Source organism: Myiozetetes cayanensis, unplaced genomic scaffold, assembly GCF_022539395.1.
Source record: "Myiozetetes cayanensis isolate MyiCay16 unplaced genomic scaffold, myiCay2020 scf12, whole genome shotgun sequence".
Lineage (NCBI taxonomy): Eukaryota > Metazoa > Chordata > Aves > Passeriformes > Tyrannidae > Myiozetetes > Myiozetetes cayanensis.
In genome coordinates, this window is record NW_026086826.1 from 10,535,268 (window position 1) to 10,556,200 (window position 20,933).

The 20,933-nt window shown below is 44.1% G+C and overlaps 1 protein-coding gene across 2 annotated transcripts in view; it reads left to right on the forward strand.

Moving 5' to 3' along the window:
• Nucleotides 1-9,727: 9,727 nt before the first annotated feature.
• The window catches only part of FGGY (FGGY carbohydrate kinase domain containing), a 140,112-nt gene continuing 128,906 nt past the window's right edge, over nt 9,728-20,933 (forward strand). Inside the window, exon 1 of one of the 2 annotated variants that reach the window (XM_050306563.1) lies at nt 9,728-10,766. The gene's annotated coding sequence lies outside the window, so the exon portion shown is untranslated. Of the gene's footprint in view, nt 10,767-18,349; nt 18,473-20,933 lie in introns of those variants that run through there. The other variant, XM_050306562.1, reaches the window with a different exon arrangement.

Below are 20,933 nucleotides of genomic sequence, written 5' to 3' on the forward strand. Positions count from 1 at the left end.
TTCCAATGGATTTAGGGATTTCCTCAAGCACTTTATAGTCATGTTCCCAGCTTTGTCTGTGTTTCACTGACGATTGTCTACTGTTCTCCCTAATCCTCCCTGGGCTTTCTGCAGCTCTATCTTCCCTTCCTGCTGACAGATAAAGATTTATTGTTACTACCTTCAGTGTTCCTGATGTACTGAGATCTCATTCCTTTCATGTAAACACAGGAATGTTTTGGTGTTTTTAGTCTTTGATTCCTTAGAGATAATTAATTCATTCTATTATTCTGTTCCTATTAGCAACCTAACATCTGAGCTTTTAATTACTCTACCCTTGCTGTTCAATTAGTTAAAGCTGCTCAGACCTTTGAAAATAGAATGAGACATGATTATTTAATATTTCTGAACAATTGGCACCAGGACATTTTAACCTTCTCTTTATATACATTGATGGAGGAGCATCCCTTGTCACTTCCCCCCAGAAACCAGAGGCACAGACCAAAACCCTCAGTTGAGTCATTTCTTCATCATTTGACTTCTGACAGGGAGAGATTTAATATCACTGACTTTCCCTCAGCTTTCCCCACTTTCTGCTATGGATCCTTTTCAGGTGGCTGCTTAAATGGATCCCAGAAAGGCTTGGGCTTGCTGCTGCTGATCCATTTGTCTGGAGCAGAACCCACTGCTCATGCCAGGGATGGATTTGTGATGCACTAATTTTGATTAGTGCACGAGGAGACTAAAATTCAGTGCACCTTGATTGTAACTGCAGAATTCTCTCTCATATCCAGGAACAGCAAATGTGGAAACAGCCAGTCCTGTGTTGGGCTTTGTCAGTTCTCTACAGATCGTGAAGCTCTGTGCATATTCACATGGAAAAACTAAACCAACCCCCTCAGAACTTAATGTTTGTCAAGGCAAAGATTTTTTTTTTTTAACCTGCAAAAGAGATGTAGATTTATTATTCTATAGTAGTCATGGAGTGATTCTGATCTGTGCTCTTGTGAATCACCAGTATTCTCCACGACTGTTACTTTTAAATGTCAGCTCTTCACATCTCTGCTTGTGATCTGCCACTTCAGCCACCACCCTTTGTTTCCTTATCAGTATCAGGGTAACTCCCAAACCCACAGGGACTCACCACCTTAGGAAGGCCCTTTCTCCTGAGGGTGATTTCTGCAGAGAGAGTTGTATGAACTCTTCCAGCAAAGCTCTCTTTGAACATCTGCTGCTGTGAACAAGGTGAGAATGAACAAGGTGAGAATATGGTTGAGGTAAATGCAGCTCCTGTGCATGTGAACCTTTGGGTTACATGTGGCATCAAGTGACACCATCGTTCCAAGAGGTGTCAGTGAGAGAAAAGTGTGAGTTTCTACTCTACACTAACTTTGAGACATGGAAAAATTATGATAGCAATAGAAACAGGGAGTTCTTCAGATTCAATTTTCAAGGAACCATTAGAGACTTTTTCCCTGATATAATTCCCAATCTTTTCCCACTCAGCTTTGATAATAAATATCCCTTGAGGACAGCAAACATGAATCTACTGCGGATCTTGGACGAGGGGCTCTAATGATTTCATTTAAAGTGCTGCTCATTCAATCCTTGCAATCTGCCTGTCTCTTTCCTCAGTTCCTTATGTTTTTATTCAAAGAATTCTCCCTTCCAATTAAGTGAATGAAGCTTAGAATTAAGTAAGGCTGTCACAGGAAGTAAAATGAATATGACTGATTTGTATAATATAAATTGGAAGCAATTACCAGTTTTCTATCTTCATTTTTGCTTGGAAAATTTACACTTAACCCAGCAATACACCTTAATTAAAGGCCTATCTATCTATATAACCTTCTCTTTCTATCAAGAGTCCTTCTGTGGGCTGTATTAAATTTACTACAGCTTCATCTCTTTGTTAATAACCTTTTCCTATATTTTCAATTAAGTTTCTGGTCACATTATAACACTGAGGTAAGAGTTCTGTCTGACCTTTAATAGGATATGGATAATAGAACATCTTTGGCTCATGTTCTCCTTTGGTAGCACAACCTCTCACTTCTGCTAAAAACATCTCTGGAATCTGTAGACAGTTAAATGTGCTCCTTGCATGAAGAAAGTCTATGCCAGACTGCAGTAAAACTGGAAGAACTTCCATCCACAGTCTCTGAGACCAGACAGTGCTGAGACAACCTCACTTTTTCTTGGTTTTATGGCAAACACCAGTGAATGAGTCTTTATATAAGATCAAATATTTTATTTTGAATAATATATTCCATATGGCAGGTTGTGCTTCTCCCCACATGAACCCAAAGGACTTTGGGGTAAATGGTGCTGTTATTTGAGGTGATAAGGACCACAGTGGATCTGAATTCAGGTAGCTGGACACCAAGCAGAACTGACAATTGATGATAAAGAATGATAAGGGATGTTTGTGCTCTCCTCAAGCCCCCAGGATTTTGGGGTGGAAAGGGTATCCAGCCAGAGTTTTGTCAATAGGAATATCTGAACCAGCTGCTTTTCTTGCTGTTCTCTCACACTTGGATTAATCTGTTCTTTATGTTTTGTCCTTTTTCTTGTAACTTACAGCTTGTGATGCTCCAAAGAATTTTATTGCCAGAGTATCATGTATTTTTCTCTGGATAGGGGATTATTATTTTTACTTCACTGAGTATGAAACCTCCAGCTCCTTTTCAGCTTCATTTTTTGTTCTCAAATCAGCCTTTCCCTAATTTAGTTCAACAAATCATACAACTGGGTCTTGGCTGAAAGTTGCCAGAGCACAAAGGGGACACAGTGAGTTAAGTCTGCCAAGGTGACACCTCTCTGCATTAATTCCTGTTGATATTTCTGTCTCCATGGATCAGTGTTCAGGAAACCTCATCTGGCATGTCCACATAAAGTGGGGTCTAAAGATCAAGGCAGTAAATTTGTCCCAGATGAGGCAGAGCTTGATATTTCAGAAGGAGAACTTGACCTGAGGCAGACCCTGAATGGATGAAGAGGGAACAGCTCCAGGATGGGCTCAGGGCAGGGAGGCCACTCCTGCCCCACTGTGACTCACACCTATTCCCATATGGGCTTGTCCCACTGACTTGAGTGCTTTGTTCAATGAATTACTGGTTGAACCTGCTGGTAAATGTGCCATATCAAAGGGCTGTGGGGTAATCTCTTCCCCAGGCAGGTTTTGGCTCCAGTACAGCTTTGGAAGTGGCTCAGATCTGCAGATAGCGCTCCCAGAGGAAGTTTCCAGGGGCCCTGCCTTGGTGAGGATGCAACTGATGCTCCTTGTCCTGGAGCAGCAGAATCTCACAGTCACCTTTAGTCAGCAGGACTCATGTTCCATCCATGTCCAAACTGAAAAGGGATTCATCATCATCATCATCATCTTCATCATGAGTTCACCTGTCACGACACTGCCTTCAGCTCCACCAGTATTTCCAGCCCAGCCCACCCATTCATCAGCTTCTTCCACAATTATTTCCATCCTTCTTCTGTGTCACAGCCTTTGTTCTGATGTGAGCTCCCTGACTTTTTCCACCAGCCTCTGAATCTTTGCCTATTTAGTCTCTCTTAAATAAACACTTCAGCTTGTTTTTCTACAGAACTGAGTTTACTTCTACACTCATTTGGTTTTCTTCCCATTCTCCTCCCCACTTTCTACTTCCCTATCTGTCCCGAGATTGTGGGATGAGGAACAACCCCTTGTTTAACATGCAAAGCGTGCAAACACATGCTAAATAATTATGCAAATATTTTCAATTGCTTTCATTGTGATTTTTATTATCATTGTTTTGGTCTTACCATGGGAAGTGGAAGCCAGTGAGCCGAAGTGCCTGAGTAGAGATGGGACTAGACTCTGAACTTCCTAACTCCTGTTCAGGCTGGAGCACATGACTATCTCCTCTGGATGTTCTCCCCTGGAAAATTTTTATTTACAGAAACAGAAGTTCTAGAATTTGCATAGTTTTGTAGCAGCAGTTCCTGCAGTATGCTCAAAATACTGTGGGTTTTTTTAATATTCAGACCATGCCAGTCACATTTCTGCAAAATCATAGTAAAGGAAATTACTGTGGACACTGGACATTTCTGTGCTGTTAGACTTCCCACTGTGAGTTTGCTGTAGTTGCTACCAGGCTGCTCTGAACGGGAGGGGGTGGTGTGAGAGAAAGCATTTCTTTTAAACTGTGGTGCACCTTGGAGTCTCCCAAGCCTTGTGTATGGCAATTGCCCTCAGGGCTGTGTTGTGGGGCTGTTAATGGATCGTAGTCCTATGGCAGAGGAGGGAAGGGGCTGTGAAACAGCAGATCTCCTTCTGAAGATGAGGAACAGAAGGAGAGAGCTGCTCTAGGCAGTGCCAGCGCTCTGGGAATGGTCTTCTCTGACACCAAGGCTGCAGACTCATCCCTGAGGTGCTGCCAGCTTTGCCCCTTCTCCTGCTGGGACGACCAGCCCAGCAGAGCAGCAGGGCTGGGAGCTCCCAGCTGTGGAGAGAAGGATCACTGAGTGATGCACCATCTCCTCCTGTCACAAGCCAACAGGGAGCTGTCAGCCCATTTCACGTGTCATCACTTTCCTTCCCTCTTCAGGTAAATCCACCTCCCATCCAGTGGCCACTTCCAAGCCAGGGCTGAACGTGCCAAGCCAAAAGGAGAGGGCAGGACGCTCTGAGACACAGACACACAGGATTTCCTCCCTGCTGCCAGCTCAGCCCACAACAATCACTTCGTTTTCCTGGATGCATTTTTAGAAAGAACCGGAAGGAGGGAAACCTTTCCTGCAACTTTCATTTCTGGAATGAAGTAATTGCTGGATCTTATTTCTGGAACAACAGTTCTGCCTCCTAAGAGGTGAGCACAGGGAACATTGGGAAGGGCTGAGACCGTGGGAGAAAGAGTCTGAACATGCCATGCAAAGTCTCACATCCTTCAGTTGGGCAAAGGGACATTGAGAAATGCCACAGTGCTGGAATGCCATGGATCTGTGGAAAAACATGTAAAGAAGCTGAGGAAGAGCAGAGATACCAGGCAGCCTGGAAGATGGGGTACCATGGAATTTTGAAGAGGAGGGCTTGGGCTGTGTGAGAAGCCTGGCAAGAGAATGAATTTGCTGGAAATGCAGGAGATGTATGCACAATATTCAGTTTTTTTGTCATTTAATCCCAAATCGTTCCATGTTTTCCATTCTTCAGAGAGCCCTCATTCTCATGTTGCCCGATTATATGAGGCTTTTGGCCCTCAATGAAAAACAACTGCACTGGTTCTTCAGGTCACAGAGAAAAGCTTAGCACAGATAATCCAGCTGGGAAAGCTGAAAGCCTTTGGGACGATGCGTGGGGCTCCCAGTGCTATCCCTGTGTTACTTTTCTAGAAGTCACCAAGAGCCAGTCTGAGCTGCCACATGTATTTGGGTTTTCAGGCCATGCATTCTACCTAAAATGTGGTAGATCTGTGGGAGGAAGATGGAACAGCCCAGAAATGGCATCATTTTGACACATGGAAGACAGTGATTCAGTCATTTCACAGGTACATGGACTACTGCAAATATGCAGCTCATAAAAACCCCGGCAGTGTTTGAAGAAGCAGTTTGACAGTGTCAGTCCCCTCGTCATCTGCCAACTGGCCAGTCTGTTTTCCACGTAAGCCAAGGGCTCCTGGAACAGGTGAGCGCTTGGTTGGCCTGGGGAAATATCCCTGTCTTTGTGCATGAAGCTTTAATGACATTTCTTGATGTGGCCTTGTTCTGTGAGTGAGGAGAGGACCTCAGTCACTGAGGATGCAAATCCAGCACTTCTTGCTGACCTTACACTGACCTACATAATTTAAACCAAACTGATGCACAAGCGACACCGTTTCTGCTGAGAAAGTGCAATATGTGCCAACATGTTAATAGTACTTTTTTTCCCATCTGTTTAATCCAGTATCTGATGTGAATGGAGGGAAAAAATGATGTGCAATGTATTCCTTGCACCAAAGCCTTGGGAAAGCAAATGTAAATGCAGGCGTATGACACGAAATCCCTCTCTGCGAACACGCTCACAGACGGGGAGCTGCCAAAGCACAGTGAGCCAACCTACAGTGTGTATGGGATCTGCTGAAGGGAGGGGACAGGATTAATTTATGCACTTGGCCCTCAGAGCAGGGCTTACCTCAATGCTTGTCAATGCACAGATTCTGTAAATCTTTCTGGGAGAAGGAATGTCGGCTCCCACCAGGCTCCGGACACGCCGAAAATGTCGCTCGTGTGGATGATGACTTGTGTTCAATTTGCTGTCGTGGATGGGCCTGAACAAAACTCTCTTTCTGGTTCCAAACATCTCTAAATTTAGGAGTTTTTGGCAACCCAGTCCAGATATGAGTCAATAGCTCTCTGTGTTCCAAAGGATAAGTATTAGGCTGCAAAGGTGGGAGCTGTTATGTAAATGGGATAATATAAAGGAATATCTGTATTAATACCTTTGTTATGCTCAGAGCTAGAGGTTTGCCAAGGCTTAAGTGGACTCAGGATGGGCTGGACACATCCAACTAATATAAGTAATGTGATTTTTCTTGAACAAATGTGACTTCTCGGTGCACATTACAGCTGCTGAGTGTTCCAGCTCTGCTGCATCTGGTCCTTGGAGGGTTACAAATGTGTATTCTAGTGCTGAAGCTGCTCTTATTTCTGCATTTGTTTGGTACTCAGTAAATGGGTTCTGATTTTCAGTACTTCTGTCAGGGAAGTAAAAAATATTGGGGTGTGTGTTAGTGATGGATATAAAAGCCCCAGGGGAAAAAAACCCCAGAATATGAAATTAAGAGTGATGTGTCCACATGCAAAGTAGGACCTCTCATCTCCTTCCTGATGTCATTGCTGTGTTCAAACATTCTACATGAAGTAAAAGTCTTCCAAGGCTTCTCTCAGTGAATTTCTCATCCGAGTTTCTTCCACTGGTGCCATAATTAACACTGAACATGTTCTGCTGTTTCTCTCTTGTCCAGAGGGGAACCATAGGTGTGGTTTATGGTGGGACTCGGGTGCTGGCTCAGGGCAGGCAGAAGGTGAATGCCTTGAGCTGTGCATTTGTACTTTGGGTTTTGGTCAAGTGGGCAATTCTGCTTGGTTTTCAGGAAAGGAAACACAACTTCCTTCCACAGTCCTACAGAACCCTTCATATTCTTTAAGTGTTTTGTGATTCACCTGTCAATCACATACCAGTCTCACTCCAGGATGTCTCCTGAATGGCTGGGATTCACCACTGGCAGATAGAAGAGAAAACCATTGGCACTGAGGAAGGTAATTCCAATCCCTCTTCTGGCTTCCCAGGCTGGCAAGGACAGGCAGTTCCCCCTGCTCCTCCACAGGTCTGTCCATGGCTCACCATCATCTCTCCTCCCTGCACAGGGCCCCTCCCTGGAATTGTCCTTCCCACTGCAGTGCTCCTTTGCTGCTGTGCACCATCACCGTGCTGGCTGTACCACCGTGCAAGGAGAAGGTTGTCCCTTTTCCTGTGCTGCCTGGAGTGCTGAGCACTTTGACTCACCCCCAGGAGCAGGAGGCAGTGTCGTGGAGCAGGCACAACGTGCCACAGGAGGATCAGCTTAGTGAGCTGGGTCGGTGACACTGTGCAGCAGAACACAAACTGCTTATTCTTCCACAGCTGTTCTCCCAAGCACTTTGAACATTCATTCCCCTCAGCATGCAGGAGATTTACGTGTTTCACTTCCACGGACACGGCAGGAGAGACCCTCCTCACTTGCAGATTTGTTCTTTTAATAGGCCTCCAGCACAACTGGGAATTGAGCACATCTGCGTGTCCAACAGAGAGGAGACCAGAACCAGCTGTAGGCACAAAGAACTGCTTAGGAGGCCCATTTTTTTGTGCTGATTTGGTAACTCATGGGCCAGCCAAGTCTTCCTTTTTAGGAATGAGAAGAACAGGAAAAACAGAGGACCTCATCTTCAGATTGTATCACCCGTGGAAGGGGAGAGTTAGCAGGGAGAGAACTCTCCACATGAGGTTCTCCTCTCCCTGATGGAGCAGCTGGAGCAAATAAAGTTCATCGTGGGCAAACGTGAGCTCATTGTGTCTGCCCTCCAAGCTGGCAGAGCAGTCGGGGTGTTGGGGCTCTGAGTCAGTGCTCTGATAACTCACTCATGTGACCTGCTGATTGAAGTTTGAGATCCTTCAAGATACCAAACTGTGGCACAGACCTGCTGCTCCCAGTCTTGGCTGTCTCATGATCCAAACCTCTTCAAATCATAAATTTTATTGCAAATGGTGGAAGGACAATGTGGGGTTCGGGAGAGGCAGGTAAGGCCCTGTCCCCATTCTCAGTATTTGGGGCGAGTCACCCGCGCTCCGTGACGACAGGACAAGTCCAAGGAACACAGTCCTCAGCAAAGTCCTTTTAGAGTCAGCCACACAAAAAGGTGAATCTTAAAGACAAAAGAAAATGCTCTTAGGAGGGAAGAAGTGGCAATGACCAGAGCCCTTAATTCGATGCCAATGGGTATCTCAGAGTAAGCAATTTCCCTAAGGATTGCCAGAGATGCGAAATGAATTGTAAGAGCTGCTTTACAGGCAGTTGTGGGCACACACCTGCTCACAGCCAGGGAAAGACAGTGCGTAAATGTCTGGAATATTACATAAAAGCTGTCTGGGAGACTGGGCAGAGCAATTAAAATCCATCTCGCTTAAACGAACCCTGAGTGCAGGTCAAACAAATCTAATTTTTATTGTTCCTTAAGGAGATGTCTGCACAGGAGACAAAAGGGGGATGCAGCCATCAGGTTAAAAAATCAAGATGCCTTTAAAAAATTAAATGTTCACAATAGTGCTACAGCAAGCTGGATAAATGATATATTACAGCGATGGTTTAAAACTAATTGATGACTAATGTTGTAATGCATTTGTAGCTACACTGATCTATTATATATCTTGGCCAAGCTGAAGGGACACTTCAAGGAGAAAAATTGCTAACTGTTTTAACCTGATGGAACTCAGGGAAAAAATAGTTACTTTAAGAGATAAATGGAAAGGTTGTGACCTCCTAATGTACATCTGGGTCTTGCAATGCAAAATCAAATTATCATTACAGAGAATGTGATTGGTGATGGAATTAAAACAACTGCAAACCAGCATAGAAATTTCTGTAGGGAAGCAACAATAGCCCAGTTTAAGCTGGGAGCACTGGCTGAAAAGCTGCCTGGCTAAAGAACTGGTGTAACAAGTTGGGATGGAATTGTTTTGCTCTGTAATGAAAGTTGGTTTAATTGGAGACTGCAGGAAAAATGTAAGCATCTTTACGTCCATTTACATATGTAAGCCACTCTATAAACATTACTTAATTAGTGTCTAAATAATTAACAATTTACCCTAAGTTCTCAGTAAGGTGTCTCTCTGGATCTTGGAGGGGAGACAGAGGCCTCATTTTCCCCTCCTCATTTTTGTCATGCCTGAGGCTCGTGCCCTCTGGGTTTTACCCTTACAGTTGGAATTTGGAGAAGATGTCAGTCAGGCTCTGCTTATTTTCACATCTAATTCATGCAAAAACCAGGTTTCCTCCCGAGGCAGTAAACTGGCCCAGATTTGCTTCAAAGTTTGGCCCAGGTTCAGTGAATGACTCACTTTAACTAAGGTACATCCATCTTCCCGGCTGGAACACACAATGGGAAGTGTTGTCACAGAGCAGATACCCCCTAGAACCTCTCAGGAGCTCAGAAACCAAAAGCAGTGGCTTTTGTTCCATCCCCTGGTTTCCTGTTACCCAATATTCAGGACACTGGGTGGGTGTACCCAGAACACTGTTACTCAACCCTGAGTGCCAGTGTGGGGTTTCGCTCGCTGAACGTGCTGCAGAGGGCTGGGATGTGCTGCTGGAAGCTGGGCTGGGAGGGGCTGCAGCCATGAGCCCCCCTGGTCCCAGGATCTGTGCAAAATTCTATGGAATAAATCTGGCAATAGGTTACAAATCATGGGCCACTGCTAAAATATGGATTACCTTGAAAAGGCCATGGTTAAAAGGCCAAAAATACTGCTCTCAGTCTCTGAATTGGTTCTCTTTAAAAGGTCTAGGTAAGATATGAGAGAACAGTCTGACCAAGACACCCCTCACCACAGCTGACACGAATTTTCTTCTGCTTGAGAATAAGTTAATGAGCAAGAACATGAGCAGCCTGTGATATTCTCTGAGAGCAACATATTCCTCTCTGACAAACTAACCTTCCAGTGGGAAGGGAAATGCTTGCAATATCAAATTGCAAATATTCTGTACTCTGAAGGATTTGATGTTCCACAAACCTCCATATATCTTAACTGCTGTTCCTTAGGCTTCCTCCTCTGCCTTCATTCAGTTCTGGTTTGAAACCCAATTCAGGCAGCAGCTTAGAAAAACAGTTCTCTAGCTCAAGATGGAGCAGCTGAAGTCTTAATTTGGGAGGTCTTTGTTTTACAGGGGGACATTACTCTTGGGTCAAAATTTTAGTTATCCAGGTCATGGTGTTGGTGTCAGTTTTCAACATTAGAAACTCAGCGACACAAGTACCACTGAGCTGCCTTAGGACATTTATTTTCTCCAAGGATGACAAACAGTCACATCCACAGCTCTTACTGGGATTTCTTCCCTTCACTCACATTAAAACAAAGCAACTCTAACAGGTATTTTTTATTCAGGTGATTTCCTAAAGCTTGGGGCTAAGTAGATAATCCCGGATGTCCCAAGACGAGGAGTTCTCAGGGTGCGCTGTGACGATGGGGACAAGGTATCGATGGGAACATCCCGTGGTATTTCCATGATTGCAACAGACTGCAGGTACGGAAACTGTTCCTGTGTTTGGATCACACTCATAAACAATGAGCCCAGCAATTCTTGGAGAGGGTGGAGTTACACACCCAGTCACATATTCCTCCTAATTTTGAAACAATCAGACATAAAATAGCCTAAAATGAGAGTGCAGTTACCATTTACTCCCTTCCTCAATTTCTTATCTTGCCTTGTAACAACATTCCTACCTGTGGCTGACAGAAATGGCAAAAATGTCCAGTATTTCTGGTTTTTGATGTGTCTTGCTTTTTATTTCACTTTCAGCTTTTCTGACTCGTCAATGATTAAAAAAGTTGATTAAAGCTGTGATGGTTTTATCATTGCTCTGGAAAGACAAACTGTAAAATCCAAAGGGTAGAAACTCTTTGGGGATTTGAAAGAATGGATTTTACAGAATGGGATTTTAAAGAATGCTTGAAGCTGCTTCATTCACTGCTTGTGCTTAATACTGGAAAGAACTCTGAACTGCAGCTGTGCCAAAAGTTTTTTTTTTTTTAACTCTTGTACACACCTTAAAACATATTTCTCATTACATTTTAATTTACTGATAGCATTTGCTCCACTTGATTTATACTAAGTCTTTATGATTGTCAGATTAGTGTAAGAATACAAGTAGGAAATTTAAAGTGTGCCTTTGATTGTTCTATCTTTTTCCATGTTCTTTCTAATATTATGTCAATAGTCTAAAGGAGTTTTTGATGTGATGCACTGAATATTCTGACTCAATGCTGAGAGCTCAGCACTGGGCACATCATTTACCAGCTCACTGCTGTCAAGAGCTATTTCATCTTTCCTCCCTCTTGACCCAAGCTCCATTAATCTTTCCAGAGTTTTGGTTCTGGTACGGTTTTGAAACACTCTTGATTTTCCCAGGAAGCTTTAAGAACCTGAGCATCTGCTCTGTGCTGTTTGGGCAGCTCGAACAACTGCAGAGGGAAGGGAATAATCTCCCCCAGCCCCCTGACAGGATCACATCCCACCCCATCACGGCGCCCGGTACGGGCAGCGCTGGCAGGAAGAGCCGGAGAAACTCCTGTTTTCTGGGCCATGACCTGTGAGGCTGCAGGATTTTAGGAAATACCAGGTTAGCTCCAGGAGCAGGGAAGTGTTACAGCTCCTTTTCTGTGATTCTGCACAGAAGTTTTCAACATCAGTGAGAGCATCAGTGTGTGCATTCAGATTCCCATCTGTCACACAAAGCATAAATCCAAGGCATTATGTGAGATCAATCATGCCCAAAACATTTAAATGTACCTAAAATGTTGGAGAATTAACATCTTGAATTTTTCTCCAGAGTCCTGAGTGGTGCAGATGTTCTGCTAATCATATATTGAAAGCTCAGGCAGTGCATTAAGTTTGCAAAATAGATTTATATAATAAAGATGAGGCAGAGTGAACTGGATCCACAAATGTCTCTTTACTCACACTGTCTATAATCATTTCATTACATTTATTTGAGGTTTATCCAGTTTTGCTGTGACCACCTACTGACAATGTATCTGCAAGGAAGAAGAAAAAGCACGACATTCAAATGTGCAAAAAGCCGTACAAAATAAACCCTGTGACGTTTTCTAACGTGTGAATGTTCCCAAATGCCAGACTAAAACATCCCTCCGACCGTTTCTTTTACAGACTTCCCTTGTTCCAGAAACTTGGCCTGACTTAGGAGGAAAACCCATAACTGTCCCTTAAAAGTTGGGTTGCATCAGTGTGGGTAAGATGTTGGGCCAAATTCCTTAATGGTGCAATTCCATGAAAATCAGAAATCCTACACCAGGGCTGAATCTGCCCGGTGGTATAAAAATTATGTCCCCAGAGGCAAGACTTCTGGAAATAGTATCATATTTTAATTTTAAGCAGACAATTTGTTTTGGGTTGTATACAGAGCATGACACTCTCTCTGCTATAGGAATCAGCTACATATATGGTGATTTTATTCCTGTTTCTCATGCTGTTTAGCTTATTTGTGTATGATTTGCAGGTGGCTACATGATCCTGCTCCATCTAAGATTTTTAAAGATTACAGTGCTGGCATTAGAACATCATTTGTACTTTTTGCAATGAGTTTTGGAGAAAGGCTGTGTGCTGTTTATAATCTTGGAAGTACAGATCCCAGTCAGTCTTACCCTTGGAGAACAGACAGTTATATTTTTTACAAATTAACTGATTGCCTCCCATGACTGTGTTCACTGGCTTTGGAATTCAAAGGGCAAAATAGGATCTGCCTTTTGTAGGAGGTGCCAGGTGTGGAATCAGGACACGCTGCCTGAAGGGGGGTTGAGCTGCCTTCAGTCCTCTCCACACTGACTGGATTTGGCACCACTGTAACAAACTGCTTCTCACAAGCTGGTCAAATCCTATGGAAAAATCTTGGAAAGATGTTGCAGAAAGAATATTTAACCTCTGTTATAGTTGTTTTTCTGGAGATGTGGGGTATTGTGAAATCTGAGGAGCTTGACAAGATTTTCACAGCTTGGCTTGTGAAATTCATTTCCAGCTCGACAGATTGTGATTTCATGATTTTGCACATCTGGATTTTGGCACAGAGCTTTGATGGGAGATGCGTGTGGCAATCTGCCTCTGTCTGCTCCTCATCAGTGAGGAGTCCTGGCTGTGAATTGTCACCTGCCTGCCCTCACCTGAACACTGTCTGATCTACACAGGAAAGGTTGCACAGCGAGAGCTGGCCCCGACATCAGTGAGCTCAGGAATTACCTCCATATAAATGTTAATGATAATATTAATATTTCTAATATTTAAGGAGTGTAAAGGCACAGACAAAAAAGTTGCAGGGGTATCTGTGCTGTGTGTTCTGTGGAGCAAACAGAACATTTTCCCTTGCTGAAAACACTGTGTGCACAGACTGCTGAGCATCCCCTCTGCCACACTGCACCAGTGGGCTGCTTTTCTGGCCAGACAGTTTGGGAGGGGGGGTCTTCTCCTTAACTAATCCATGGAGATCTGGCAGTCTTCCCAGAGGGGAACCAGTTGACGAAAACACGACTTTAAGCCAGCCTTTTTTCAGCAGTCGCACCCCAGAAGGAGAATTTACAAAGGTGGCAAGAACCATGCGCATTTTCCCTTTGTGCATCGCTGTGTGACAACAAAGTCATCCCATTTTCCCACCAGGATCACATGGTGTCACAGAACTTCACTTATTCTTATGACATTGGCAGTGTGGTTTTGGAAGAAAAATCCCTAGGCTGTCTGGAATGCTCAACTGTTGGGTACCAGAGTCGGAAAACATCCTGCCTGCCGTGAACGTTAGGAAAACAGAGCAGCCCTGACTTGAGTGCCAAGTGGTTTTTTGGAAGGCTGACTCTCCTGAGAATAAAGGATATTGGTGGCCAGCCAAGAGGGCAGGCAGGAACAAGCCGTGGGCAAGACACTGGAACTTTGGAGCCTGAAATATTGTATGTTTGTTTGTATCAGTTTCTGACTTTAGTATTAAAAGGTGAGCTGCCCAAATGGATCACAATTTGATAAAATCTGAATTAGGTTTTTTTCTAGCTAAATTTAGAGCCGTGTAAAACAGGGATTTCCCTTTTTGGCTGTTCAAGTATCTGAGAGTAACTTAATATTTCTGTTAAAAACAGAAAAAGTCCCCCAAAGGAAATTTCCTTTTTTTCCTATGGTACACTCAAAAATTCCTTCTTGTCGTTGCAGAAAAATCAGTTGGTTTTTACTTCCTTATTTCCCTGTTTGAATGAATAGTCCTAATCTAATGAGCATTTAATCCAGAGTATTCTCCAACTTCTATTTCCTATACCACTGTTATACTTGTTTAAAATGAGATTGAAACCCACCCTCAAGTGCTTGTATGAACTGCCTGAGCACACGTGTCACAAGAACCTTTATAAATATTTTCTTCCCTTTCATTGTTATGCTAATCAACACCTAACTGGAATTTCTGGATGCTCAGAGATCCGTTTCTGCTTCTGGAAGTAAAACAATTGGCTTGCCTTGTTTTGGTTTGTACATGGATTGGTTTTAGATGAAGTTTTCTGCATAGAAACCCTTGAAAATGTCCCACACACAATCAGTATGTCCCACTCTTTGATTTGGGGCCCAAACACAAGTCTCAAAGCCATTTCTGTTCAGCCCCTGGGGCTGAAATGCACTCACTGAGCTGGTAGATGTTGTCTGGTGTATTTGAGAATCCTGAATCACTGGATTCAGAAGTGCCACCAATTCTTCCACAGTTATTTTTGCAAAATGCCCAGTTAACTGAAAAGCCAGGCCCACTGTTTGCAATTCCAGCAGGGCTGTGGGGGCAATTCAGTGAGGAATTCTGCACATGGTTTTTTGCTGGGGTGTCTCCCCTGTGAACATCTGCACTCCCAAAGTGATGGTTCCCACTGATATTCACCAAGATGCTGGGGCAAAACTTGGATCCACGGAGCCCAAGAGACATTTTTGTGTTGATCTCAACGGAGCGGGGCTGGATCTTTATTTCCTTGACAAAGCTGGAAAATGTTCCTTCCATCTCTTTCCCCTTCACACACATATTTTCTCTTCTTTATGGAAGAAGTAATTTGTCTTTATCTCACCATTCACCTCTTCCTTTGATTGCAGTTAATGGAATTGTCACCTTTATGGACTCATGCTCCATTTCTCAACCTGTCTGGACTTTGGCCTCCAAAGGTTACCACAAGTAGTGAAGTAATATGATTGAGTCTTTTTAGACAGATTTATGCAAGATTTCTTCTGCAGCAAGTGTCACATCTAGTCTAGTTCTGCAACAGAGAATATTTCAAAGATGCCAACTGTCATCTAAAACCACTAAATTGTTCTGAGGGGCTGGTTGAGAGGACTGAGGGCCATCCCGGGCAACGCTGATTTACACTACCTGAAGCTGTATCCCTGCAGCTTGAAATATGGGCTTTGGTTAATAATGATAAAAAGAATGTCCCTGTCTCCCAGAAAGACCATTTAAAATGGAATTTTCATCAGTTACTCTGTAAAGAAAACACAAAAGGGTATGTTTTAAGTGAATCTGTCCAGAATCTTGGAAAAAGGGGGTTATTTTGAAGCAAATTTACAACAGTCTAAACAGGGAAAGGTGGTCTTGGTTTCCATTTCATACATCTACAGGAGATTTTCAGCTTCAAGGAAAGATTTTGAAATTGTAGAGGATTCACCACACATGTACCTACTCCTCCTGCATTTGATACAAGCGCAAATTAATCAATCATCATTATTCTGCGCTAATACAACACCTCTTAACCCTCAGCTTTCAGAATGTTTCAAAGGAGCAATGAATTAAACCTCATGTGGCAGTGGGATTATATAACAATCTAAACTCAGATTCTTCCATTTAAAAAAGAAAAGAGGCATTTTCAGGGCTTTGATTTTGGAGGCTGGAGATCCTGTAACTTTCTTGGAAATGTCTTCATTTGTCACCCCGTTGGAAAGAAATCATGTGAGTACTAGGGAAGTGAGACGAAATGGAAAAATGTATTTAGAAATCTTAAGTTAATACATTTGTCTGTACTTATTTTTGCCCTTTCTTGGAGCAAAAAGACCTGGATACATCAAGGTGCTAATGTGATATAGGTGTAAAAAAAGGCAAAACTGATCCCTGTCTGTAACTAAAAGAGTGCACAGGGAATTATCATCGCCACTGTATGAGTCTCTAACAAGCCATCATTTTGAACATTACACATTATGTCAGGCTCTGATCACTAGTGCTCTGAAAAGATGAATTCTGACTGAAACAATGGCAGAGAAAGCTTATTAGATACTGCAAAACTTGCTGTTATGAAAGGAAATGTAAATGGTTAATGTTTAACTTGGTTAAACATTAAGGGGAAAAAGAAGGGATTTTAATGGTGTCTACAAATACACTGTGGGAGGAGAACAAGTATTATTTAGATTAAAAGAAAGTGTTAGCAATGTATGAATATATGGGGGACAGAAATAAATTTGGTTTTAATGAAGAGAGGAATAGGATTCTGGAACAAAACAGCAAAGAAGGGAGATAGCTGCGAGGGTGAAGAACCAGAACTCTGAACCAGAGCTCAGCATGTGCATGGAAGGGTTGTAGGATTTGATTGTCAGAGACAGAAGCACACTCAGGTCCATTTCTCTGGGCTTCATTTTCCTGTTTTTCAGTCAAACAAAACATTTGGGTATCTCCACAGTCACGGAGCTTTGTTTTAGGTCACTGAACTAATGTGAAACAGCTTGTTTGTGTCTCTGAGCCCTGCACTTTCTCTCCATGGAGCACTTCCCTGGTCAGAGTGGTGGCCCTGTGCTGGGATTTGTCCCCATGGGTCAGGTTGGACTCAGATCAGGAAGGACCTGTCTCAGAAAAGAGAAATTTGAATCCTACTACAAGAGTGCAGACCTGTCTTGGAGCAAAGCAGAGCATGAGAGCACACAATCCCACTGTGCCGTGAGCTGACTTGGAGTTACAGTCAATAGAGGGATTTATTTTTTTAAAAAAATCTATCTATTCAAAGCAGAACATTTGAATTAATGCAAGAAATCTCCATTTGGTCTAATGTCCTTTCCTGACCCGCCTAGATGCAAGGTATTCCCAATGGAAAAACGGATTTTCACCCAGATTTCAGTTTTGTAGCAGTGTTTTCCATCAGAAAATCATTCCAACGGAAAATTACTAACTGGTTGTAGTACAAAGTGACGAGCAAAGCTCTCAAAATGATTCAGTGGTAAAGTTGGAATGAGAACCCACAGCTCTTGACCACGAACCCTGTGCTCTGACCACGAGACAACACTCATCTTTCCCTGAGCAAGGTTGTTCCTGCAGCTTTTCTGCCTGGGCCCAAGGGGGAATACTCTGGAAATGTTGCAAGACAGCTTTTTTGCTGCAAGATTTCCTGCTGTAGAATATTTGGGGGATAACGGGAAAAATCCCTGGTGGCTTCCTGGTGCCAGAAGTGTTTGGACATGATGGGAATGTGAGGGCTGCCATCCTCTCCACCCTTCATGGGTTGTGGAAGGTCACGGAGGGATGCGGTGGGATCTGGAGTGTCCCAGGGGTTGGACTCTATGATTTCAGAGATTTTTCCAACCTAATTGATTCTGTGATCTCTGTGTTCCCAGGGATGCACTTGAGCAGATCCCACTGCCACATCCTCCCTCCAATTCAAGCAAACCTTAACTAAACCCAGGGTTTATTCCTCATATCAGCAGTTTCCCGGCTTTTCAGGTAAAACTCTCAGAGTAACTCTGTGCAGAACATCACACTCACAGGCCTCTCTTATTTATTTAAGAAGCAATTATGTATTTATGGGTCAGAGAGAGGTGGATATCCTTAGCCCTGACATTCCCTCCTGTTTATTTAATATTCTATATGTTTACATATACTCTTCCATATTTATATATATTTTATTATTTATATTTATTCTTAGATATATATTTATTTTTCGATACTGTGTATATTGTGTATATATTGTGCCAACCCCTCGCCCTGCCTGTGCTTTATTCGCTTTAAAAGAAGGATAAAGACGACTCCCTTCCCATGCGCCGATGCCCCTCAGCGCCGCAGGAATCCGGCGGGGCCGCTGCAGCCTCTCCTTCCCTCCCCTTCCCTTCTCTTCCCAGCGCTTCCCGGCGCAGGCGCGGCCGGCCGGGGAAGGGGGAGCCCGGCGGGTTTCCCGGCAGCGGCGGGTTTCAGGGAACGTCCCTGTTCGGGGTGTGCTCGGCCCGGGTAGTGTCAGGGTGGACAAGTAAGTGACGGCGCTCGCCAGGGCACGGCGGCCCCGGCCCCTCAGCGCGGCCGCGAGGGGAGCGCGCGCTGCCTCAGCGCGGCGGGTCCCGTCCCTGCCCTGTCCTTGTCCTTCTCCCTGCCCTTGCCCCTTCTCCAAATCCATCCCCCTCCTCGAGGGCTCGGATCCTGCTGCTAAACTGAGGTCTCGCGTTCGTGTGTTGTTTAATCACGAGCCCCGCCTCCTGCCCCAGGGAGCTCCTCACCGCAGCCTCGGGCCCCGCGGCGCCTCGGCCGTGCGTGGGAAGAGAGATTTAATCGCTTCAAATCACTTCGCAGCCTGGTTTTCGTGCAGCTCGTGGGGCATCATAAGATTTATATGTATAACTCCTACATTTAATGGGAATGGGGCCACCCTTCACAGCCTCCACGGCCGGGGGGCATTTGAGGCTTCCCTGGGCTGGGCTGGGCACACACGTGGCCCCAGTGCCTCCTCCTGAGGTGCTGGATCACCATTTCCCTGCCGCCTTCCCTCAGATGGCAGAGCTGGGATGACCTGGTGGGCAGGTGCACATCACTCACACACTGGCCCAATCCTCTAGATCCCCAGGAGGTTTAGGTAAATGCAGTTTCCAGTCTGGTATCTCTGGCACAGGTGTTGCTGGCGCTGGTGTCCGGCTTCCACCGCAGCCTTCTCCGTCCTCGTGCAGCTCCGCTGTCTTGCACCCTCGCAGCCCTGTCTCCTTCCCATGGCATTTGTTCCTGCCTTCCCATACAGCTCACGGGTTGGCAGGGAGCCCATCCCGGTAACCTGCTGGAATTTGCTTGTGCTTGGCTCCAGACATTCCCGTCACAGCCGTGTTCCTCTCTGGTGACGGGCTCTGCACTGACCTTGCAGATTCTTTCTCTGCTGAGGAGCCTGGCATTTGCTAGGAAGTTTAATAAATTTAGCACCAGTGCCTCTTGTCTGGAGAACACTTAGGAAACAAATTCCAGGGAAGGAGAGGAGAGGGCTCAGTCATCTCTGAGGTTTTTAGAAAGTAATAAGCAACCACATTGCTATGAAGGTGGTCTGGTCTTTTTTAATCCTCATATATGTCCTCATCCTGGAAGACAATTTGCTTAATTAACTTGAATTAACTTCTTTGTAAATGTACTTAAATGTAGTACAAAAAACATTGACATTTTAAAGGGTCTCTAATGTTAATGACTCCCTTTCCTTTAGGAACATGTATGAGCATGCAGTAAAAAAAAGTCACTTTTTTCCCCTGGGAAATGCGTCTGGGATAGGAGGATGAAAGAGGAATACAGGGGGAATTGGGTGCTTGCAGGGACAGCTGTTCCCAGCTATCAGAATCACGGAAGAAATAAATTTATAGTGCCAGAAGAGACTAAACAAAGTAGTTCTACGCTGGGAAGGTTTTGTGTGTATTCTTAGCCACTTTTGTTACTCCGTTCTGTGTTTCTCAGCTAAATTACCATTTTAAAATGTTGATTCTTTTGAAAAATCCTCTTCCCAAATAAGGACTCTTACCCATTTTGTTTCTTGTACTACTTCAATAGGCCTGTTTTCTCTCTTTCCATAAGTCATCCTTCTTTCAAACATTCCTTTGATTCTGTTAGAGGTTGATGTGTTTCCTAAGAACTTGTAGATTTACAGGAGAGGGTCAGGATGGCTCTCCCATGTGTTCCTGTTTTGCATCTTGGGCTTTTCTAGTGACTCAACATTGACATTTTTCCCTGGTACCTGCTACTGGAACAGCCTGACGTGCAAAATCAACAGAAGTGGCACAGCCTTGGTGGAAATGAGCTTCATTTGAAAGGTGTTTTGAGCTGCCTTCAGCTTCCCCTCTGCATTTCCATGTGTGAAAGGGAAAGTACTCAGACTGTTCATAAAGTCTGAGAATTTGTGACCTTCAGCTGTTTGAGGCAAGGGAGCTTTCCAGCTCTGGACTTCTGAGCTGTTTCGGGAAAGCCGTTGAAGGGAATTTACAGAGCGGTGTAGGCCTGGTATCCTTTCAGGCTTGGCTTTGTAGAAGTTTGGAGTTAAGAGACTGGTGGGATCATTAAGAAGACAGATTTTGCATTGGTAAAACCAAACCAGACTCCCCAGCTGTGTATGTGGGGAGAAGGAGGAGAACTCACTGCTTCAGAGGAACAGGTGTGATTCTTCTTTCCCTGTAAAAAAGAAGGGGGTGTAGACAAGTTAACTTGTATGGGCTGTTTAAACAACAGATTTTTCTGCAGAATTAGTGTTTCTTTTAACCTAAGCTACTATGCAACCTCAATTCCTCTTAAGTAGTTGTGACAGGAACTTCAGGGCTAGTGTTTTTGGAATTGCAGCCCAAATAAATGTTTAATTTTAAATTGATGAATTACTTGGGGCTTTCACTCTTCCCAGGCTTTTGCTATGCAAGAGTGAACAAATACTGTGTAACAAACTGCGGATTTGGCTTATAGACACATGTTTGCTTCTGGGGTGA